Genomic DNA, 24,097 nt, shown 5'->3' with positions numbered 1-24,097 from the left:
GTACATTATTTCTTTACTAAAATCACACTTCATTATATGTATTGATTACACAGTATACATGAATATATGTCGGACCTTCTTTTTCTGCGTCATCACTCTTGCCCTGCTCTTTCCCTGCTCTTGCTCTTGCCCTGCTCTTTCCCTGCTCTTGCTCTTGGCGTGCTCTTGCTCTGCTCTTGCTCTGCTCTTGCCCTGCTCTTGCTCTGCTGTTGCTCTGCTCTTGCACTGCTCTTGCTCTGCTCTTGCTCTACTTGCCCTGCTCTTGCTCTGCTTGCTCTTGCCCTGCTCTTGCTCTTGCTCTTGCCCTGCTCTTGCTCTTGCCCTGCTTTTTCCCTGCTCCTGCTCTTTCCCTCGAGGCCTCCTCAGATGGACCCAGCCATGTGCAAATCAGCCTTGAGCTGCTCCAGTGGGAAGGGTCCAGCCCGAACTGCCAGGCCAGGTCCCCCTGGGCTGCAGCACCTCTTTCCTATGCATAGTGACCGATCCCCTTCCCGAGCCTCGCTGCATCTCACACCACTCTTGGGAGGTGACTGAACCGAGGCACTGATGCTGCTGTCGGACATAGTCCAGGAACAGAAACAGGCAAGGGGTGCGCTGCCAGCCTCTTCCATCCATTTCAGTTAACTAACAAATTACAGACTACAAGGACGTGTGAGAAATGCACAACTACCCACAATGTGCTTACCACGCACCGTGAAGTTAAATTCTTAAAAAATGACACAGAAATGAACGATGATCAGACCAGACACACATCCGCCTGGCTTCTTTTCAAGCTGCAGCACACTAGTTCAGTGTAATCATCTCTATGCAGCATTTGCAAATTGTTTAACTTGGTGGCAAGTGAACATGCACAGGAAGTGTGCCTTCAGGACAAAAACCACACTTAAGAAAGTGGTGCCAACTTCTACGGATATAACCCTTCCTAAGAACTAAACTGGACGCTCGAAACACAAAACAATGATGGAAAAGCCAATAGCGCCGGTGCTAGCCAGAAGCTTTTTGGGAATTCTTGTTTTATTTTATCACAATTTATTCAAAAATGTAATGTAAGGCTCTCAACAATTAAACAAAAACATTGACTCAAGGTAAACATGCTGTTTCAGTTTCAATAAAGCACACATTGTCATCAATCACTCAATCAATCAGGAATTTGTAAAGCGCACCACTCACCCATGAGGGTCACAAGGCGCTGAATAGTACTCTCTGACACTGAAAGGAGCTACAATGTGTGTTGATGTACTCCATGTGAAGCAGCAACATGCTGAAACTCATAGTGAAGTCAGCAATTTTAGATTTCAGTTTTAGCTTGCTGTCTTTTATTAATGGTGACTTTACATTTTTTTCCACTAACAGGAGAGTTCTTCACAAGCAGGCCCCAGACACACCAGGGGGTTGGAGACTGCATTGTGTGAGGGCAGGCACAGCCCTTTCAGGTGTGAGTGGCCACTCCTTCCCTCCCTCCTAGCACAGATGGCTCATCAGGATATGCAGACTACACCCCAGCTCCCTTTGTGTCACTGTCTAGTGAGAGGTGCAACCAGCCCAACTGTCAACCTGACCCAGACAGGGAATCCACAAACAGGCAGAGTCACAGAAATGGTATAGGCAAGAAAATGCCCACTTTCTAAAAGTGACATTTTCAAAACACAATCTTAAAATCAACTTTACTAAAAGATGTATTTTTAAATTGTGAGCTCAGAGACCCCAAACTCCACATGTCCATCCGCTCCCAAAGGGAATCTACACTTTAATCAGATTTAAAGGAAGCCCTTCATGTTAACCTACGACAGGGACAGGCCGTGCAACAGTGAAAAACGAATTTAGCAATATTTCACTGTCAGGACATATAAACCACATTACTATGGGGGTCATTCTGACCTCGGCGGTAAAAGGTGCTTACCGCCGGTCAGAAGACCGCCATAACACCGCCGCGGTCGCGGTAAACCGCCACGGTCATTCTGACCCGCAACTGGCAAACCGCCAAAAACCCGACATCAACAAAAGTCCGCCACACCAACGGCCAGCGAAAAACTGGCGATGACCAAACCTCCACCGTCACGCCAACAGAAATACGCCCATGCCATTCCGACCCACAAATCCCCGCAGCGGTCTTTCAACCGCGGTATTCCATTGGCGGTACACACCGCCGCGCTCAAAATACACATACAGCTCCAAAAAACACCGACATTGGACAATTTGAAATACACACACCTGAGACACATACACACAACACTCCCACACACCCAATTAACTATAAAACACACTCCCACATCACCCACAAACCCTTACGACCACAATTGCTACTGACGGCCAGAGAGAGACATCACAGAATAGAGTACACCATCACACAGAGGCAAATCCCAACATCACCCACACAATATCCACGCACAAAACACCACACACCACCACACTCACCACACTCTACAACACATACACCACCCCACACCTCATCCACACCACCCCATGGCACCCCAAAGACACCCCAGGTTTTCTGACGCAGAACTCATGGTCATGGTGGAGGAAATAGTTTGGGTAGAGCCCCAGCTCTTCGGGACACAGGTGCAGCACACCACCATTGCCAGGAAGATGGAGCTATGGCAAAGAATAGTGGACAGGGTCAACGCTGTGGGACAGCATCCACGAAATCGGGACGATATCAGGAAGCTGTGGAACGACCTACTGGGGAAGGTGCGTTCCATGGTATCAAGGCACAACATCGCGGTGCAGAAGACTGGCGGCGGACACCCACCTACTCCCCCAGAATTTACAGCATGGGAGGAGCAAGTCTTGCACATCCTGCATCCTGAGGGCCTCGCAGGAGTAGCTGGAGGAATGGACTCTGGTAAGTCAAATCTTCACTACTTCATTCCCCCCACCCCACCTGCATGCCAAATCATACCCCCACCCCCATCACACCAACTCCTTGCAAATGGCTCACCATCACAACCCATCCATCCCAACACCTAGCCCTGCATGCGTCCACAAAGCATGGACACCCATCACCAAAGCATGCCCACTGCACATACCCATCTCCCCCACAAGCCACCGTCACAACAGCCCCCACAAGGGAATGCCAGCACTGGGGTACACGGCCACCCACCCATTGCACACTATGGCACACACAGAAGCAATAACCATACTCTTATACCCCTGCAGGACCCGAACGCCACCACACCGCCCAGGAGGGTCCAGAAATGTCCATCCCACCCCCAGAAGAGGCCCCCAGTGATGACAGCAGCTCTGTCTCCCTAGACCCTGATGACCAGCCCGGCCCATCGGGGACCTCGGGACAGTCGGTTCCCCTCACACAGCCACAGGCCACAGCAGACCTACCCCCCTCTGGGAACACCAGCACAGCTCCCACCCAGCGGGCCCATGCCTCTGTCTCCAGGACACGTCAATCAGCGGTGTGTCCACCACTACAGGGCACCCAGGTTGACCCACCACCCCAACAACAGCAGGGACCTGGGGGCAGTGGTAGTGGGCACACGGTCCAGGGGACAGAGGCCCAGGGAAACAGGGGAACTGGGAGGGCTGCTGTGCGACAGGGGGGGGACAGGCCCAGGGAACCCACTCTCCACGAGGCCCTCTCCTCCATCATGGGAGCATACCACCACTCCCAGGAGACTATGGCCCTCATTCTGACCTTGGCGGTCTTTTCGCAAGACCGCCGAGTTACCGCCGCGGTAAAGACCACCGACCGCGGCGGTATGCCGCTGCGCGTATTCCGACCGCTGGGAGCGTTCCGCCGGAATACCGCCAGCAGCCACACTGGCGGTCGGCGGGAAAGTGGAGACTGGTCAACCTCCACCGCCACGCCAGCAGAACACCGCCCCCAGAATTACGACCCACATTTCTGTGTGGCGGTCTTCTGTTGGCGGTCTTCTGTTGGCGGTCACGTCCCTATGGCTCCCGTCGCCTCCCGGAGGACCAACGCACAAGGTAAGTTGATCGTCCGTGAGGGGAGGGGGTGGGGGGGTGTTGTGTGATGTGTGCGTGCATGGGGGTGTGCGTGTGAGTGTGTAGAGGGGGTGTGTGAGTGCGTGCATGCGGGTGGGGAGTGCTGCTGTGCCTATGGGCAATGTGTGTAGTTCGGCGGGTGCGCATGTCGGCATGTATGTGTGCGGGTATGTGTCCCCGTTGTGTATGTGTGTGTGTAGGGGGTGTGTATATGTGCATGTTGGGGGTGTGTGCATGTCGGGGTGTGTGTATGTGCATGTCGGGGTGGGGGTGGGGAGGGGGTTCGTACCACCTCTGGGGGGTGGCAGGGGGGTGGAGGGTGTGGGGGGAGGACTCGGGGGGGCAGTGGGGGGTGGGGGAGACCCCTATCAGTGCCAGGGAAGGAATTCCCTGGCCCCGATAGTGCCTACCGCCATGGTTCGCATGGCGGTTCCCGAACGCCAGAAACCGCGGCGGTAAGCAGGGTCATGATACCGTTGGCGGTCTTGGGTGGACCGCCGGACCGGAGTGCGCAGACTCCAGCCCGTCGGTCATGACCGCCGTGGCTGTCGGAGTGGGGAAGTGGCGGTCGGTCGCGGCGGTGACCGCCGCGGTCAGAATGCCATTTTTAATACCGCCGGTCTGTTCGCGGTCCGACCGCCGCCTCTCCGCCGACCGCCAAGGTCAGAATGAGGGCCTATGGCTACGGTACTGGCCAGGTTCCAGGAGATCCAGGTACTGCAGGAGGAACAGTACATGGGGTTCAGGGAAGAACTCCGAGCCATTAGTTCCGCAATGGGGACCATCGTCGTGGCTCTTAACCAGATTGTCACCACATTGCGGGACCATGTGGCACCACAAAGGGCCCATGTCACTAGCATGGACCAAGAACAGGCGACCACCTCCGCCGGCGCTAGTGGACAGGAGGCCCCCACATAACAACAGGCCACCAGAACCCCACCTCCTGCAGAAGAAGAACCACCCCGCAAGCGGGGCCTGAGATCTCGGAAGAAGACAGAGTAGGATGCCAAGACCCCCGCCAGCAAAGGATACCCCCTGATGTCATCCCACTGTCCCACATTGTCACCCTGTCCAACCTTAAACTGCCCCTGCTCCATCCTTCCACAGGCATATGGACAATGCACCTGTGAGACTGAAAATCTGGGCTCTGCCATGGACATTACTCCACCATCACCCATCACCGATTATCAATCATGTCCCTAAATTTAGCACTTAAATAAAATCACTTATTGCACTAAAATTATCTGGAGTCTGCTTGTATTTTGAACAAATGTATTAGACATAACGGTGCCAAAATGTTCAGTTACATTGTGATGACAACATACCACTGTCACACAGCTGTAGTCCATGGGCAAACAAAGCAGAGGTCACGCAGTGGGGCCCACATCTCTGAAAACGGAAGGGAAAGTCACAACTCAATTAACATAAACTGGGGGGAAACTCAGACAGTAGAGAGGCAGGAGACTGTAAGTACATGTAAAATGGCGGTGTTGATTCGTACCTGTGTGTTATTGAAAATACTGTTGTATCACTGTGTCCCTGTTGTCTGTGTCGTCCCCGTCATCTTCCTCCTCTTCACTCTCCCCAGGCCCCACAGCTGCCACAACACCACCCTCTGGACCATCCTCCTGCAGGAAAGGCACCTGGTGTCGCAAAGCCAGGTTGTGAAGCATACAGCAGGCCACGATGATCTGGCACACCTTCTTCGGTGAGTACATTAGGGATCCACCTGTCATATGCATGCACCTAAACCTGGCCTTCAGGAGGCCGAAGGTCCGCTCGATCACCCTCCTAGTCCGCCCATGGGCCTCATTGTACCGTTCCTCTGCCCTGGTCGGGGGATTCCTCACTGGGGTCAGTAGCCACGACAGGTTGGGCTAACCAGAGTCACCAATTAGCCACACACGGTGTCTCTGTAGCTGTTCCATCACATAAGGGATGCTGCTATTTCGCATGATGTACGCGTCATGCACTGACCCAGGGAACTTGGCATTTACATGGGAGATGTACGGGTCAGCCAAACAGACCACCTGGACATTCATCGAATGATAACTTTTTCTGTTCCTGTACACCTGTTCACTTTCACTGGGGGGAACCAAAGCCACATGGGTCCCATCAATGGCACCAATGATGTTGGGAATATGTCCAAGGGCATAGAAATCACCCTTCACTGTAGCCAAATCGCCCACCTCAGGGAAAACAATGTAGCTCCGCATGTATTTCATCAGGGCAGACAACACTCTGGACAAAACCTTAGAAAACATAGGCTGAGACATCCCTGATGAAATGGCCACTGTTGTTTGGAATGATCCACTTGCCAAAAAATGGAGTACTGACAGAACCTGCACCAGAGGGGGAATCCCTGTGGGTTGGCGAATGGGTGACATCAGGTCTGGCTCCAGCTGGGCACACAGTTCCTGTATAGTGGCTCGGTCAAGTCTGTATGTCAGTATGACATGTCTTTCTTCCATTGTCGACAGGTCCACCAGCGGTCTGTACACAGGAACATTCCTCCATCTCCTCGCAAGTCCCAGCGGACGGTGCCTAGGAAGGACAACATGGAGCACAGAGTCAAGCAAACCACAGGTACGTTCCCACAGCTTGCACAGTACACGATTCGCTATGCATTGAATGGCTTGTATGAGTGGCAATGCAAGGCCTAGGCCTGTGTGACGCAGTAGAAATTAAGCCATGTGGGCCCTTGAAATGGCGGCTGCCTGACCTGGTAAGTGTGACAATGGGATGTGAGGTCAATGCGCTGGCGTGACACACCGTGGCGGTAGGCGGTCGAAGACCGCGGTGCAAAGCCGCATTGGTTAACATAGAACCCTATGGGTTTCAGGAGCCAATGACGAAGTGCGCCGGCGGTCGCGGTACGCACCTCCGCGGTACGCACCGCCGCGGGCGTGACCGCCATTTTCTATCAGCTTAATCACTCGAGACCTGATCATCCACAGGAGAGGACCTATACTGCAAGTGCTGCTGTGACCTCGGTCTGGAAGAGACAATGGCTGCTGCGACTGGGGAAAGGGCCCCTGCCTTCACTTCTGAAGAATTGGAGAAACTCGTGGATGGGGTCCTCCCCCAGTATGCGCTACTCTACGGTCCTCCAGACCAACAGGTTAGTACACTGGGACCATGCTTTTTGGGCAATGCCTGGCTTGAGTGGGGTGAATGAACGATGGTGCGGAGGGGAGCGTATGAGGCATGCATCAAACGACAGATGAGAGAATGTGCCACATGGCAAGGGTGGGGATGGGGGGACACTCACATCGAGCATGCAGAAAATGATGATATTTTATTTTCTCTTCCTGTACGTGTCACATAGGTCAGTGCCCATCAGAAAGTCGACATTTGGCGTGCCATCGCCAAGGACGTCCGGACCCTGGGGGTCCACAACAGACGGGGCACCCACTGCCGCAAGAGGTGGGAGGACATCCGCCGCGGGAGCAGAAAGACCGCGGTGGCTCTGCTGGGGATGGCCTCCCAACGTAGGAGGGGTGCCACTCGTCAATTGACCCCCCTGATGTCTCGGATCCTGGCGGTGGCCTACCCAGATTTGGATGGGCGCGTGAGGACATCACAGCAGACACAAGGGGGTGAGTACAAGCACATTCTGCTATCTTAGCGCGCAGTGGAGGTGTCTGGGTGGGGGAGGAGGGATGTGGGTATCCCTAGGCCAGGGCGATTTCTGTAGGCTAGTCCCCTCCGTAAGGCATGGCCCTGTGCCCCCGCCCTCAACCTCTGTAGGGTGCCAAGTACCACTATCCATGGCCTTGTGTCACCTATGTGTGCAGATTTCGTCCATTGGCTTGTAGGCCAAGTCTCACTGATTGTGTAGTGTACCCCAAGTGCGCGGCGTAGTGCAGGGGGCTTCTGTGTCTGTCCTCTCCGCCAACTGTGTTGCCAATGCATACACTCAACATGTCTTTATTTCTCCCCCCCCTTTTTTGGTCTGCTCTTCCTGTTCATGTGTGCATTAGCATCATCTGGCGGAGGAGAAGTGGCATTGGAGCACGAGGGAGCTGCATCTCGCATGGCCCCGGAGGGCCATGCAACGGACTCTGATTTCACCAGTGAGACGGAGAGCGAGGGGGGCTCCACAACGGGGACACGTGGAGACATCAGCGACACCGACACGTCCTCGGAAGGGAGCTCCCTTGTGGTGGCGGCAACATCCGTGCCCACCGCAACAACAGGTACAGCCACCACCCAGCGCACCAGCTCCGCCCTCCAAGCAGCCCCTCAGCGTTCGCCCCGTGCCCGCTCGCACACCAAGGCGGGCATCTCCTTCGCCCCAGGCACCTCAGGCCCTGCCCCAGTTACCCCTGCTGCCCTCAGTGAGGAGGTCATTGACCTCCTCCGGACGCTCATTGTTGGGCAGTCTACCCTTTTGAATGCCATCCAGGGGGTGGAAAGGGAGGTGCATCGGAGCAATGCATACCTGGAGGGCATTCATTCAGGTCAGGCTGCCCATCAGCGATCGTTCAACGCTCTGGCCTCAGCACTGACGGCAGCCATTGTCCCTGTCTCCTGCCTCCCTCCTCCAACTCCCTCCACCCAGTCCCACTCCCCTGTTCCTCTGCCTATCCCAGACACACCTACAGACCAGCTTGCACACACCTCAACACCCAAGGTCAGTTCATCCAAACATAAGCACCACACATCCCACAAGCATTCACACAAGCAACATCCACATGCACACATGCCAACAGCCACTGCCTCCTCTGTGTCCCCCTCCTCCTCGTCTCCCTCCTCCCTCCCTGTGACGTCTCCACTCACACTTGCATGCACCACTTCATCAGCCACTACGTCCATCACCAGCACACCCACCAGAACACTCCGCACACGTGCAGTCACCACCCCCACTGCCATTTACACGTCCCCTGTGTCCTCTACCAGTGTGTCTGTCACCCCCTCTTCCAAACCAAACAAACGCAGGCAGCCACCCACCCAACAGCCATCCACCTCACGACAGCCTCCGTCACAAGCACCTGCACCCAAAGACAGCACACTTGACTCTCCTACAACCACATCCTCTTCCTCCACTCCCATACCCACTACACCTACCCTTCCCATTGCTCCTAAAAAGTTTTTCCTCTCCAGAATTAACCTCTTTCCATCACCTGACCCACCCCCTCCATCTCGTAAAAGTCCAATCAGCACCTCAGCCACCACAACCCCTGGACCTACAAGGACCATAGTCCAGGGATATTGGAGTCCACCACCTTCGAGGGCAGCTACATCGGCCAGCAGCAAAGGGACAGCCAGCCCACCCCCTGGGAAAAAATCCAAAAAAGGCAAGGGCCGGCGCGAGAGGACAGAGAGGGCAGCCTCCACAGGCACCACCCTGGCACCGTCAGGAAGTGGGGTGCCACCTGGCACATCTCCAAAGGGAGGCAAGGGCCACAGAGGATCAGGCAAGGATGGCAAGGGCAGCACGGCCGACAAGTCCGGCAGCAGGCGAGCTGCCCAGGAGGGCCCCACCTGCCCCATTCCGGGGGTGAAGGAGTACACCCACGGGCACGGGACACCAGCACAGGAGGGCCCCGCAAGCGAGAAGTCGGATGGCGAGTGAACACCATATATTGGCCGGATCTGGTGCCCTGGAGACACATGTGAAGAACCGCTGAACAGGGCCCTTCAAGACAAGCACCGCTGAACAGGGCCCTTCAAGACAAGCACCGCTGAACAGGGCACCGCCGTCTCAAGAACCGCTGAACAGGGCCCTTCAAGACAAGCACCGCTGAACAGGGCACCGCCGTCTCAAGCACCGCTGAACAGGGCCCTTCAAGACAAGCACCGCTGAACAGGGCACCGCCGTCTCAAGAACCGCTGAACAGGGCCCTTCAAGACAAGCACCGCTGAACAGGGCCCTTCAAGACAAGCACCGCTGAACATGGCACCGCCGTCTCAAGCACCGCTGAACAGGGCCCTTCAAGACAAGCACCGCTGAACAGGGCACCGCCGTCTCAAGAACCGCTGAACAGGGCCCTTCAAGACAAGCACCGCTGAACAGGGCACCGCCGTCTCAAGAACCGCTGAACAGGGCCCTTCAAGACAAGCACCGCTGAACAGGGCCCTTCAAGACAAGCACCGCTGAACAGGGCACCGCCGTCTCAAGCACCGCTGAACAGGGCCCTTCAAGACAAGCACCGCTGAACAGGGCACCGCCGTCTCAAGAACCGCTGAACAGGGCCCTTCAAGACAAGCACCGCTGAACAGGGCACCGCCGTCTCAAGAACCGCTGAACAGGGCCCTTCAAGACAAGCACCGCTGAACAGGGCCCTTCAAGACAAGCACCGCTCCGCTGGGCCCTTCAACTCTAGCACCGCTCCGCTGGGCCCTTCCTCTCAAGCACCACTCCACTGGGCTCCGCCGTCTCTGCACCGCTCCGCTGGGCCCTTCAACTCTAGCACCGCTCCGCTGGCCCCTTCCTCTCAAGCACCGCTCCGCTGGGCCCTTCCTTTCAAGCACCGCTCCGCTGGGCCCTTCAACTCAAGCACCGCTTCGCTGGGCACCGCCGTCTCTGCACCGCTCCGCTGGGCCCTTCAACTCTAGCACCGCTCCGCTGGGCCCTTCCTCTCAAGCACCGCTCCGCTGGGCCCTTCCTCTCAAGCATCGCTCCGCTGGGCCCTTCCTCTAAAGCACCGCTCCGCTGGGCACCGCCGTCTCTGCACCGCTCCGCTGGGCCCTTCAACTCTAGCACCGCTCCGCTGGCCCCTTCCTCTCAAGCACCGCTCCGCTGGGCCCTTCCTCTCAAGCACCGCTCCGCTGGGCCCTTCCTCTCAAGCACCGCTCCGCTGGGCCCTTCAACTCAAGCACCGCTGACACATTGGCAGAAGGGGCAGGCCCGGATCAGTGTCGGACAGGGCTGCACGATACACTCTGGGCACCAAGACTCCTCCAGTACCGCTGGAGTCTGTCATCCACTTGAGAGACTGTGGCTTTGCACTCCCCAGGATGGCACAGTGGGCAAGCCACCCACTGTAGAGACTTGAGAGACTGTGGCTTTGCACTCCCCAGGATGGCACAGTGGGCAAGCCACCCACTGTAGGGACTTGTGAGACTGTGGCTTTGCACTCCCCAGGATGGCACATTGGGCAAGCCACCCACTGTAGGGACTTGTGAGACTGTGGCTTTGTACTCTCCAGGATGGCACAGTGGGCAAGCCACCCACTGTAGAGACTTGAGAGACTGTGGCTTTGCACTCCCCAGGATGGCACAGTAGGCAAGCCACCCACTGTAGGGACTTGAGAGACTGTGGCTTTGCACTCCCCAGGATGGCACAGTGGGCAAGCCACTCACTGTAGGGACTTGTGAGACTGTGGCTTTGCACTCCCCAGGATGGCACAGTGGGCAAGCCACCCACTGTAGAGACTTGAGAGACTGTGGCTTTGCACTCCCCAGGATGGCACAGTGGGCAAGCCACCCACTGTCTGGACTTGAGAGACTGTGGCTTTGCACTCCCCAGGATTGAACAGTGGCCATGGAGGCCCCTCGTGGATCTGGCGTCGTGGACTCATATGGCTGAGGTGCCCCCCCTTCCCTTCCCCCTGAGGTGCCTGTAGTTTTCCTATCTGATGCCCCTGCAGTGTTCTCTCCAATGGATTCGGGTCTCATGTGTGGGCTTTGCCCATGTGTTGAGGACCATTGGCCCACGTACAATGACAGAAAGCCAATTTTGACGGGACAATTTACATATGTGTATATAGTTATGGGATGTTCGACTTACTTATTTACTTAGCCTTACAATATATTTGAATTCCAATAACATATTATTTTGTCTTTGCATTCTTCTGGGGGGTTTGGGGGGTGTCACTCTGAGTTGTTGCTCTGCATTGGTGTGTAGGTAGTTGGGGGGGGGGTGTCGCGTATGTGTGTGCCCGTATTCTTTTCTCCTCCCCCCTCCCCTGTGTCGTAGGTGCAGTACTCACCGTTGTCTTCTGCGCCGGCGTTCGTGCTCCTGGTAGAGGAGCAGGTGGACAATTGCTGGTAGGATGTGTAGGTCTGGTTCCATGCTGTCCAGATTCCTCGTGGAGTGTGTAGGGTGAGCGTTTTCCCGTTCGTAGTCTGTTTCCGCCGTGTTTTTATCAGCGGGGCTCCCGCCCCGGAAAAGGTGGCGGATTGGTGAGTTGTGATAGGGTGGGCGGTACATTGTCTGCAGCCTGTCTGTTGGCGGTGACCGCCGCGCTGTTTGTTTGTCCCGCCGTGGCGGTCGGAGTGTTAAAGTGGCGGTCTGTGTTGGCGGTTCCCGCCAGGGTCAGAATTCCATTTTTTTGGCCACCTGCCTGTTTGCGGGTTGGCCGCCGCTTTAACACCGACCGCCAGGGTTGGAATGACCCCCTATATGTCTTACCTTAACCATACACTGCTCCCTGCCCTTGGGGCTACCTAGGGCCTACCTTACATGTAAGAAAAGGGAAGGTTTAGGCCTGGCAAGTGGGTACACAGCTAAAACTGCACACACAGAGACACTGCAATGCAGTCATTTTATAGAGTTACTAGTGTGGGTGGAGGACTACCTGTGCTGCAGGCCCACTAGTAGTATTTGATCTACAGGCCCTGGGCACATCTAGTGCATTGTAATAGGGACTTACTAGTAAATCATCATCTTCATCATCACTTTATTTCGGTAAAAATATACCATAGAAGTGCAATACAAAACAATCAAGGAGATAAAAGTAGAAATAAAAACATTTGAATTTGAAAAAGTGCCCTAAAATCAAAAAGATTTAAAACAGCAAAATGCAATGCGTAACAATTTGCATAAATATAAGAATATAGTGGAGGCATGCAGTGTTATCTATATAATATCTAAAATATACTGCTAACCATACGTTATGTTTCACAACTATAAACTGCTATGCCTACTTCTAGTATCTGTTGCTAAATTCTATTTTTTAAATTCCAAGTCTAAAATGCCAGATAGTTTTAAAAAAGGTTGCCAAAGAACGTGCCATTTGCTCACATGGGTCTGACTTAAATATTCTCAAAGCCGGTAAACAGTTCCTAAAACCCATTCGTTTACATAAGGGGACGATCAAAAGGGCCCTCTGTTTACGATATGCAGGAAATTGGAAGAGGACATGGATCACAGATTCTTCATTCTCGCAGCCCAACCGACATGACTTGGACCTGTTATTTGTGTTGGATCATTTATAGGTTAGGGTACGCAAAGGAAGAGACCCTACTCTAAATCTAGTATACAGAGCGCGTGCAAATGGAGAATGTAATGTATCCATATAGTGCTCAATCTCATAATGGCATTTAATTTGTAAAAAACTGCCAGACATGGAAGAGGACGAGACTTCTACCAATTGCGAAGTTTAGACATTAAGCCAAAATGTGTCCTTCAAGATCTGTATGGCATTTTTTGGAATAGAAGAAGGGTTCTTCCAATAAGTCCCCAGACCAAGACAAGAAAAGGTCCGTTCTACGTACGCACACCACTTAAGTTTTGTGGTAAAGTTGGTGCCCACCAGATTCATCAACCCAAGTCTATATGGGGTAAGAGAATCTAGTGACCACAAACGAATCCAGAACAACAATGGCCTTAGGGCGGCACTCTGGTTAATTGGGAGAAGATTAAGTCCATTCGGATAGGCAAGGACGGGGTGCTGGAAGGAACTCTCAGCAGCATCTTTAAAAAGGAGTTTTCCGCCCTTGCCAGGTGCTCCAGGTTGCAGCGGCCCACAACTCGGCTCCATATAGCCCCCCCTTGCTTGAGATTTGTATATCTCCAGAGCGGGAGTCATGGCAAATCTGGGGCATCTACCTGCAAATCTCACAATACCGCCCGCCCTTTGTTTCAAGCACATTGCTGATTTCTGGAGGTGGGCGTGCCATTTGTGTGAACCTTCTAATTTCAGGCCTAAATAATCAAAAGCACCCGCTCGTTCCAATACGACACCCTCTAGGCACGTGGGTCTCCTCATCTTTTGCTTTTTGTCCACGAACACCATATATTTGGTTTTTGATGCATTGATTTCTAAACCATGATCTTTGCAAAAGTCCATTAACCTTGTGAGCAAATTTGAGAGATCTACAGCTGTTTGAGATATTAGCAAAGTGTCATCAGCAAATAGGAGACATGGAATCTTTTGCCCTCCCAATTTGGGGGCATCGCTGGGACATTCCAAAAGATAGGTGATACATGCATTGATAAATAGAAGAAACAGTGTGGGAGCAAGTACACAGCCCTGTCTCACGCCACAGATTGTGGGAAACTCTGATGTTAATTTACCTTCCGGGCCCCATCGGATTCTGGCACAATTGCCAGTATAGAGATCTCTAATAATATTTAACATAGAACAAGGAACCGACACACTACTCATGACTTCCCACAATTTATAGCGTGGAACAAGGTCGAAAGCAGATTTCAGGTCTACAAATGCCACAAAAAGGTGGCCTAAATCCACATCAACAATTTTCAATTTTATGGAAATAAAGCGGAAGACCTGGTCGATTGTGCTGACCTTGTCTCTAAACCCCGCCTGGAGGTGGCTTAGTATTTGATTATCCGCTATCCATTTTTTCAGCCTACTTAGTAACTGATAACAGAATATTTTTTGTAAATTATCTAAGAGGCTGATAGGTGTGTAGTTCCCTGGTGAACCTCTCTCCCCTTTCTTGTATATAGGCACAATAATTGCCTTCTTCCATGAACCGAGATAAGATCTATTGATCAAAACAGCATTAGAGATTCTATTTACGTACAGACTCCAGTTGTTCAAGTCTGCTTTGTACATGTTGGAAGGAATGCCATCAGGCCCTGGGGCCTTCCCTGCTTTTTGGGCAATGACAGCCAGCTCAGTTTCTTTGAATGAAAAGGGAGGCAAAGAAGTCAAGTAAATCAAGTATGCCAATCATGGAGGAACCAATTACATACACATTTTGTATAGAAGCACTTGCACTTCAGCACTGGTTAGCAGTGGTAAAGTGCCCAGAGTAACAAAAACAGCAAAATCAGAGTCCAGCACACATCAACAACCTGGGAAACAGAGGCAAAAAGTTAGGGGGGACCACGCCAAGGATGCCAAGTCTAACAGATGTGGTACTGTGAGCGAGACAAAAAAACCTTTACTGATGATATATGTAGACTAAGGGTCTCATTTAAATTTCGGCAGACAGGTTAGTCAGTCATAATGGTGACAGGTAGCCCATCCGCCACAATCGAAATCCCACTGTATCCTATTGGATTTACATTTTGGCAGGCAGGCTATATGTCACTGTGGTGACAGAGTAACCCATCCGTTTAAATCTAAATCAGGTTCGTAGTCTCTATATTGTAAGGATCTTGTGTCATATACACAGCCCTATTACATTTGTACGAACTGCGTAACACCTTGATGCATGATTGCGTGGATAGAAGACAAATGCAAATGTCATTGTGTTGGAAATGGCCCTTTCTGCAGGGTTATCCCCAAACTTTTTGCCCTTCTCCTCCTATTTTTCTGACCCTCTTTGTATTAGTTTTATGACTTTGGGCGCTCTACCACTGCTAATCAATACTAAAGTGCATCTGCTTGCTTCTCTAAAACTTGGTATGATTGGGTCACACCTGTTTGGCATATTTAATTTAACTGTAAGTCCCCTGTAAAGTGGTATACCATTTACCCAGGGCCTGTAAATTAATTGCTACTAGTGGGCCTGCAGCACTTACAGAGCCACCCACAGAAGTAGCCTTTCAAACTTGTCTCAGGCTTGTCACTGCAGGGCCTGAGTGTGCAGTTTACTGCCACATTGACTTGGCACTTCAAACTACTTGCCAAGGCCCAAATCATTGTTTAGTACATTTAAGTCACTCTTAAGGTAGGCCCTTGATTGCCCTATGGGGAGAGTGCTTTGTATGTAAAAAGTTGGCCATGTACTTTTACATTGTGTATGTCCTAGTAGTGATAAACAGCCTAATTCGTTATTCACTACTGTGATGGCTTTTCTTCTCATAGGTTAGAAATGAGAATTCCCTTACATATGTCTAAGTGGTAATTTCTTATCTGTGAGGAGCAGTGAGGGCATGTTTGGTATGTTTGGAATGGTAGTGAGAAATCCTGCTTACTGGTTTAGTTGGATTTTAAATGACTATTTTAGAAATAGCACTTTTAGAAACTGGGCATTTCTCTGTGCTTATAACTCTGTGTGCCTTCCAGCCTGAGTCCAACCCCCGTCTGGATCTTCTTTCCAGACAGCCACAACACAGGAGGGGTTGGGTGTGACAGGAGAGGCATCTGCGTTCATCTGCACACTGACAGTCTTCCTGGGCTGGGAGAGAGGGAGGCGGGCACACTTACATGTGTGTAGGCTGTGTCCCTGCCTCGCATAATGGGCTGATTTACCCCCTACTGATGTCTGGATCCAGGGCTAGTTTGAAAGGGGTTACGCTACACTTGAAAGGGTCCATTGGAAGTCACCACTTGAACAAGGCTCTGACCCCATGTTTTGGAGCACTTTTTGAACTGGGAGTGAAACTCTGCCAGAAGGATTGCTGTGCTGCTCAAAAGACTCATCTGGACTGCTCTTCTGTTGTTGGCCTGCTGCCTGCTCTCTGCTAGGTGGCATGAAGGACTCACTGGTTTGCTTGTTGCCGTGCTTCCAGCTGCTCCCTGACTTTGTCCCCACTGGACTCTGCTGGGGAAACACCATCCCTGCCCTCTGTAGTACCTGGATGAGCTGGCCTGCCACCATGCTTAGTGTCCACAGTGTTCTCCCAGGGCCCCAGCGCAGGGTGGGCATTGGTTGTTACCTCTGGCCTCTGCCATTATAGTGCTAGTGAGCGCTGCCCATTTCCCCTACATCTGTGAAGCTAGCACATGACGAATGCTTTACACTGTCCCTGAATTCTTGAGACTACACATGATGAGCGCAGTTCCCACGCTCATGACCACGTGCCCAAGATGTGATAAGAGCTTCATGGTTTCTTCAGAGGACACCATGAGTGCACGCTGAGTGCTGCTGCAGTCCAGTTGCCACCCCGACTTTAGGAATTCTTCTCCTGAAAACACAGTGCTGAGGAAAGTCCTCGCCGTGCACCTACGGAAGCTGCCCATGAAGTCAAGTATGGTGGGGGACTCGCACTGCGCCAACGAGCCTCCCTTCCCTCTAAGGAGATTCCCCAGGAATGCGGAAGACCCCCCTTCACACTCCAGGTATTGCAGGAAGATGGGCCAACAAGAAGAAGTCTGTGCCAGTCCCAGTCATGGGCAGCTGCATCAGCCCAAAGAGAGGAGGAGACGGAACAAGGTCTCCCTGCGCCCCCACAGTCATACTCCCTCTTCCCTTCAGTGAGTAGACATTGGGTCACTACCAATTTACAGTAGGAGAAACCTCTGTTTAAAGGAAATTAAAGAAAAAAGCAAGAAAGAAAGAAAGATGGATGATGGAAGCAAGGGTGATGGAAAGAAGGAAGGAAGGAGGGAGAGAAAGAAAGAAAGATGGATGATGGAAAGGAGGAAGGAGAAAGAGAGAAAGAAAGAAAGAAAGAAAGAAAGAAAGAAAGAAAGAAAGAAAGAAAGAAAGAAAGAAAGACAGACATGATGGAAGGAAAGAAAGAAAAGTGATGAAAGGAAAGAAGAAAAGAAAGAAAGATGATGGGATGGAATGAAAGAAAGAAAGAAAGAAAGAAAGAAAGAAAGAAAGAAAGAAAGAAAGAAAGAAAGAAAGAAAGATGGATGATGGAAAGAAGAAAATGAAGAAAGATGATGGAATGAAAGAAAGAAGGAAAGAAAGAAAGCAAGAAAGAAAGAAAGAAAGATGGATGGATGATGGAACAAAGTAAGGAAGGAGGGAGAGAAAGAAAGAAAGATGGATGATGGAAAGGAGGAAAGATGAAGGAAGAAAGAAAAGAAGGAAAGAAAGAAAGATGATAAAGGAAAGAAGGAAAGAAAGAATGGTATTGGAAGAAAGAAGAAAAGAAAAAGAAAGAAAGAAAGAAAGAAAGAAAGAAAGAAAGAAAGAAAGAAAGAAAGAAAGAAAGAAAGAAAGATGATGGAATGCAAAAAGAAAGAACGATAATGGAAGGAAAGAAGAAAAAAAGAAAGATGGATGATGGAAACAAGGAAGGGTGAAGGAAGGAAGGACGAAAAGAAGGAATGAAAGAAAGATGATAAAGTAAAGAAGGAAAGAAAGAATGGTGGTGGAGGAAAGAAAGAAAGAAAGAAAGAAAGAAAGAAAGAAAGAAAGAAAGAAAGAAAGAAAGAAAGAAAGATGATGGAATGCAAAAAGAAAAGAAAGAAAGATGATGGAAGGAAAGAAGAAAAGAAAGAAAGTTGATGGAAGGAAAGGATGAAAGACATAGAACAGCAACAAGGAATGACAGTCAGAACTGCAAGGATTAAGCATTCTCATGAGCTTAATTAGAGTTCACGTGAGCCGCTGGTTTGGTCTGAAAAAGCAGCCGTCAGATGAGCAAAGGCCACTTGAAAGGGAATTTGCACCAGCATTGGCAGGAGATGGGAATTGATGAAGCTGGAATGTGCGCCGTACTCTCGTGTGGTAGGAAGTGTTGTGATGTCACATCCGTTTCTTCAAACTGAGGCTACAGTAAGGTAGCAATAAAGTAAAAACAAGACCAGTGGCACTGAAGGGCCCTCCCTTGCGTGTGGGTGTGCTCCTTGTGAAAGGGTTGAATACAGTCACTCAAAGTGAAGTTAGCTAGCGGCTGAAGTGGGCTGACCCACTGCCCCGCTCTGTGCGCGGTAACCGCCGGAAGCAAAATGTGAATGACACAAGAGCAGACCAATGGATGAAGTAGGCTGACCCACTGCCCCGCTCTGTGCGCGGTAAACGGCGGAAGGAAAATGTGAATGACACAAGAGCAGACCAATGGGTGAAGGAGGCTGACCCACTGCCCCGCTCTGTGCGTGGTAACTGGCGGAAGCAAAATGTGAATGACACAAGAGCAGACCAATGAATGAACTGAGGTGGCTGAAAGTCCCTTATTTAAGTATGTTATAGATATAATTTTAGAGAAATCAAACAATCTTGGATAACACCGTGCAAGAAAGGAAAGAACGGCAGGCGTAGAAAAGGGGTAAAAAGCACCAAGCTTTTTCCCTTCGTTCTTCAATTTCTTTCTGAGTACATGTTCAAGACCTTAGCAGCGGCTTGCCGGTAATCAAACTCGCCAATCACACTTTTTTTCATGGTGAGTGTAGGAGGCTGGACTGGCTTGTAGTGAGTACCAAGGGGTACTTGCACCTTGCACCAGGCCCAGTTATCCCTTATTAGTGTATAGGGTGTCTCGCAGCACAGGCTGATAGATAATGGTAGCTTAGCAGAGCAGCTTAGGCTGAACTAGGAGACGAGTGAAGCTCCTACAGTACCACTTAGTGTCATATGCACAATATCATAAGAAAACACAATACACAGTTATACTAAAAATAAAGGTACTTTATTTTTATGACAATATGCCAAAGTATCTCAGAGTGTACCCTCAGTGAGAGGATAGGAAATATACACAAGATATATATACACAATACCAGAAATATGCAGTATAGTCTTAGAAAACAGTGCAAACAATGTATAGTTACAATAGGATGCAATGGGGACACATAGGGATAGGGGCAACACAAACCATATACTCCAAAAGTGGAATGCGAACCACGAATGGACCCCAAACCTATGTGACCTTGTAGAGGGTCGCTGGGACTATTAGAAAATAGTGAGGGTTAGAAAAATAGCCCACCCCAAGACACTGAAAAGTGAGTGCAAAGTGCACTAAAGTTCCCCAAAGGACAAAGAAGTCGTGATAGGGGAATAATGCAGGAAAGACACAAACCAACAATGCAACAATGATGGATTTCCAATCTGGGGTACCTGTGGAACAAGGGGACCAAGTCCAAAAGTCACAAGCAAGTCGGAGATGGGCAGATGCCCAGGAAATGCCAGCTGTGGGTGCAAAGAAGCTTCTACTGGACAGAAGAAGCTGAGGTTTCTGCAGGAATGCAAAGGGCTAGAGACTTCCCCTTTGGAGGACGGATCCCTCTCGCCTTGGAGAGTCGTGCAGAAGTGTTTTCCCGCCGAAAGAACGCCAACAAGCCTTGCTAGCTGCAAATCGTGCGGTAAGCGTTTTTGGATGCTGCTGCTGGAGAAGTGCCAGAAACAGGCACTACGAGGATGCGTGAAACGGTGCTCACCCGAAGTCGCACAAAGGAGTCCCACGTCGCCGGAGACCAACTTAGAAAGTCGTGCAATGCAGGTTAGAGTGCCGTGGACCCAGGCTTGGCTGTGCACAAAGGATTTCCGCCGGAAGTGAACAGGGGCCGGAGTAGCTGCAAAAGTTGCGGTTCCCAGCAATGCAGTCTGGCGTGGGGAGGCAAGGACTTACCTCCACCAAACTTGGACTGAAGAGTCACTGGACCGTGGGGGTCACTTGGACACAGTTGCTGGATTCGAGGGACCTCGCTCGTCGTGCTGAGAGGAGACCCAAGGGACCAGTAATGCAGCTTTTTGGTGCCTGCGGTTGCAGGGGGAAGATTCCGTCGACCCACGGGAGATTTCTTCGGAGCTTCTAGTGCAGAGAGGAGGCAGACTACCCCCACAGCATGCACCACCAGGAAAACAGTCGAGAAGGCGGCAGGATCAGCGTTACAGAGTTGCAGTAGTCGTCTTTGCTACTATGTTGCAGTTTTGCAGGCTTCCAGCGTGGTCAGCAGTCGATTCCTTGGCAGAAGGTGAAGAGAGAGATGCAGAGGAACTCGGATGAGCTCTTGCATTCGTTATCTGAGGAATCCCAAGAGACAGAGACCCTAAATAGCCTGAAAAGAGGGTTTGGCTACCTAGGAGAGAGGATAGGCTAGCAACACCTAGCAACACCTGAAGGAGCCTATCACAAGGAGTCTCTGACGTCACCTGGTGGCACTGGCCACTCAGAGAAGTCCAGTGTGCCAGCAGCACCTCTGTTTCCAAGATGGCAGAGGTCTGGAGCACACTGGAGAAGATCTGGGCACCTCCCAGGGGAGGTACAGGTCAGGGGAGTGGTCACTCCCCTTTCCTTTGTCCAGTTTCGCGCCAGAGCAGGGCTAAGGGGTCCCTGAACCGGTGTAGACTGGCTTATGCAGAAATGGGCACCAAATGTGCCCATGAAAGCATTTCCAGAGGCTGGGGAGGCTACTCCTCCCCTGCCTTCACACCAGTTTCCAAAGGGAGAGGGTGTAACACCCTCTCTCAGAGGAAGTCCTTTGTTCTGCCATCCTGGGCCAGGCCTGGCTGGACCCCAGGAGGGCAGATGCCTGTCTGAGGGGTTGGCAGCAGCAGCAGCTGCAGTGAAACCCCGGGAAAGGCAGTTTGGCAGTACCAGGGTCTGTGCTACAGACCACTGGGATCATGGGATTGTGCCAACTATGCCAGGATGGTATAGAGGGGGCAATTCCATGATCATAGACATATTACATGGCCATATTCGGAGTTACCATTGTGAAGCTACATATAGGTAGTGACCTATATGTAGTGCATGCGTGTAATGGTGTCCCCGCACTCACAAAGTCCGGGGAATTGGCCCTGAACAATGTGGGGGCACCTTGGCTAGTGCCAGGGTGCCCACACACTAAGTAACTTAGCACCCAACCTTTACCAGGTAAAGGTTAGACATATAGGTGACTTATAAGTTACTTAAGTGCAGTGAAAAATGGCTGTGAAATAACGTGGACGTTATTTCACTCAGGCTGCAGTGGCAGGCCTGTGTAAGAATTGTCAGAGCTCCCTGTGGGAGGCAAAAGAAATGCTGCAGCCCATAGGGATCTCCTGGAACCCCAATACCCTGGGTACCTAAGTACCATATACTAGGGAATTATAAGGGTGTTCCAGTAAGCCAATGTAAATTGGTAAAATTGGTCACTAGCTTGTTAGTGACAATTTGAAAGAAATGAGAGAGCATAACCACTGAGGTTCTGGTTGGCAGAACCTCAGTGAGACAGTTAGGCATCACACAGGGAACACATACCTATAGGTCACAAACTTATGAGCACTGGGGTCCTGACTAGCAGGGTCCCAGTGACACATAACAAACATACTGAAAACATAGGGTTTTCACTATGAGCACTGGACCCTGGCAAGCAGGATACCAGTGAGACAGTGAAAACACCCTGACATACACTCACAAACAGGCCCAAAGTGGGGGTAACAAGGCTAGAAAGAGGCCACTTTCTTACACAACCCCCCCCCCCCCAAACGAAGGACAAGCAGGCTAACCTTGGCCAGTTGAGACTTTATTGTCTAAGTGGTGATAAGTAGAGAGTAGCTCTGCAGTAGACTGGTTACTCCCTTTATCATCCACTATATGGTTTCTTCCCTGTGGGGATGTAAACCACCCTGTTTGAAGTCTTTTAGCTAAGCAACAATGTGAAGATGTATTTTCAGAGTTTCTATCAGTAAGTTTTAGTTTAGAGCAGTGGGAATTGTCCACTGAACCTATTTGTAGTGATGGAAATGCCAGACAGGGATGCTGTCTCAGAAAAGCCATAGCTGGGCAAAAATTTTGTCCATATGGCTGGAAGAGTGAACAGGGATGCTGTTTCTCTTGGGTTGGAGCAGGGCAGGGATGCTGTCCTATGAGCTCCACACTAGGGCAGGGATGCTGTCCTAAGTGTTGTGAGGCAGTGCAGAGTTTCTGCAGTAAAGTTTCTCTGGGAGGGTTGGAGGGATGCTCCATGTTAACTAAAATGGTGCTCTTTTTCTCACCAATGTTAGTTATCCCACAGAGAGGTACTTCCACCTCAGGGAGTACAGCTATGCCAGCTGATGATTCCCTTGGAACAGGTGCCACCCCAGGAGAGGTTTCTCCCACCACAGGAATGGTATCCTGAATGGTAGGGTGGTTAGGGGATACTGTGATACCCTTTTTACCTGTTGATGGAGAGGGATCCTGAGTTTTCAGGCCTTCTCTCCTTTGCTTTTTCATTTCAGTAGAAATGAGAGGGAACAATTCCTCAGGGATGCCCAGCATGGCTGCATGGGCATAAAACTCTACATCAGCCCAACCTGAGGCCTCTAGGTCATTACCTAAGAGACAGTCTACAGGTAAGCTGGGTGATACCACCACCTGCTTAGGGCCAGTAACTCCACCCCAACTAAACTGAATTATAGCTAAGGGAAGAAACTTAGTGGAGTTATGGACATCAATAATTTTATACTGTTGTCCAATGATGTGTTGTTCAGGAGCCACTACGTTTCAGTCACCAAAGTGATACTGGCACCTGTGTCCCTGTAGGCCAAGGCCTCAACACCATTTATTGAAACTGTCTGCCTGTACTGATCCATTGTAAGGGGACAAGCAGCCAGTGTGGCAAGGCCAATGCCACTAGGTGTGACAGAAACTGTCTTGGGACTGACTACCCCAGTTTCTATTATGGACCCATAAGTGAACCCAACTACACCCTTAACTTGACTGTTGCCAGCAGTCCCACCACTAGTACCACTACTGCTAGGGGCACTAGAGCTTGATATATTAGTGGTGGTAGGCTCAGGGGGTTTACCTGGACAGGACTTATCCCCTGGCCTATGGCCTCTGTTTTTACACACAAAGCACCACGGCTTTTTAAATTGTGTAGGTTGAGAAGAAGAAGAATTTGTTTTATCCCCACCCCCTGAAGAGTGTTTAAGATTTGAAGTGGGATCTTTGGTTTTACCCTTATCCCCATGCTTATCTTGATATTTTTCACCATCTTTCTTCTTATTGTTCTCTTTGTCACCCCCTGAATGAACTTTTCTGTTCTCCCTTGTTCTGACCCATTTGTCTGCCTTCTTTCCCAATTCTTGGGGAGAGGCCAGATCAGAGTCCACCAAGTACTGGTGCAACAAATCAGACACACAATTATTAAGAATATGCTCTCTCAGGATCAAGTTATACAGGCTGTCATAATCAGTAACTTTACTGCCATGTAACCACCCCTCCAAGGCCTTCACTGAATGGTCAATGAAATCAACCCAGTCTTGTGAAGACTCCTTTTTGGTCTCTCTGAACTTTATCCTGTATTGTTCAGTGGTTAAGCCATAACCATCCAGGGGTGCATTCTTAAGAACTTTGTAATCATTAGCTTCATTTTCTTTTACAGTAAGGAGCCTATCCCTACCTTTTCCACTAAATGATAGCCATAGGATAGCAGCCCACTGCCTTTGAGGGACATCCTGTACAGCACAG

The sequence above is a fragment of the Pleurodeles waltl genome, chromosome 11 (assembly GCF_031143425.1).
Source record: "Pleurodeles waltl isolate 20211129_DDA chromosome 11, aPleWal1.hap1.20221129, whole genome shotgun sequence".
In the NCBI taxonomy this organism is placed as follows: Eukaryota; Metazoa; Chordata; class Amphibia; order Caudata; family Salamandridae; genus Pleurodeles; species Pleurodeles waltl.
This window is presented reverse-complemented; position numbering follows the sequence as displayed.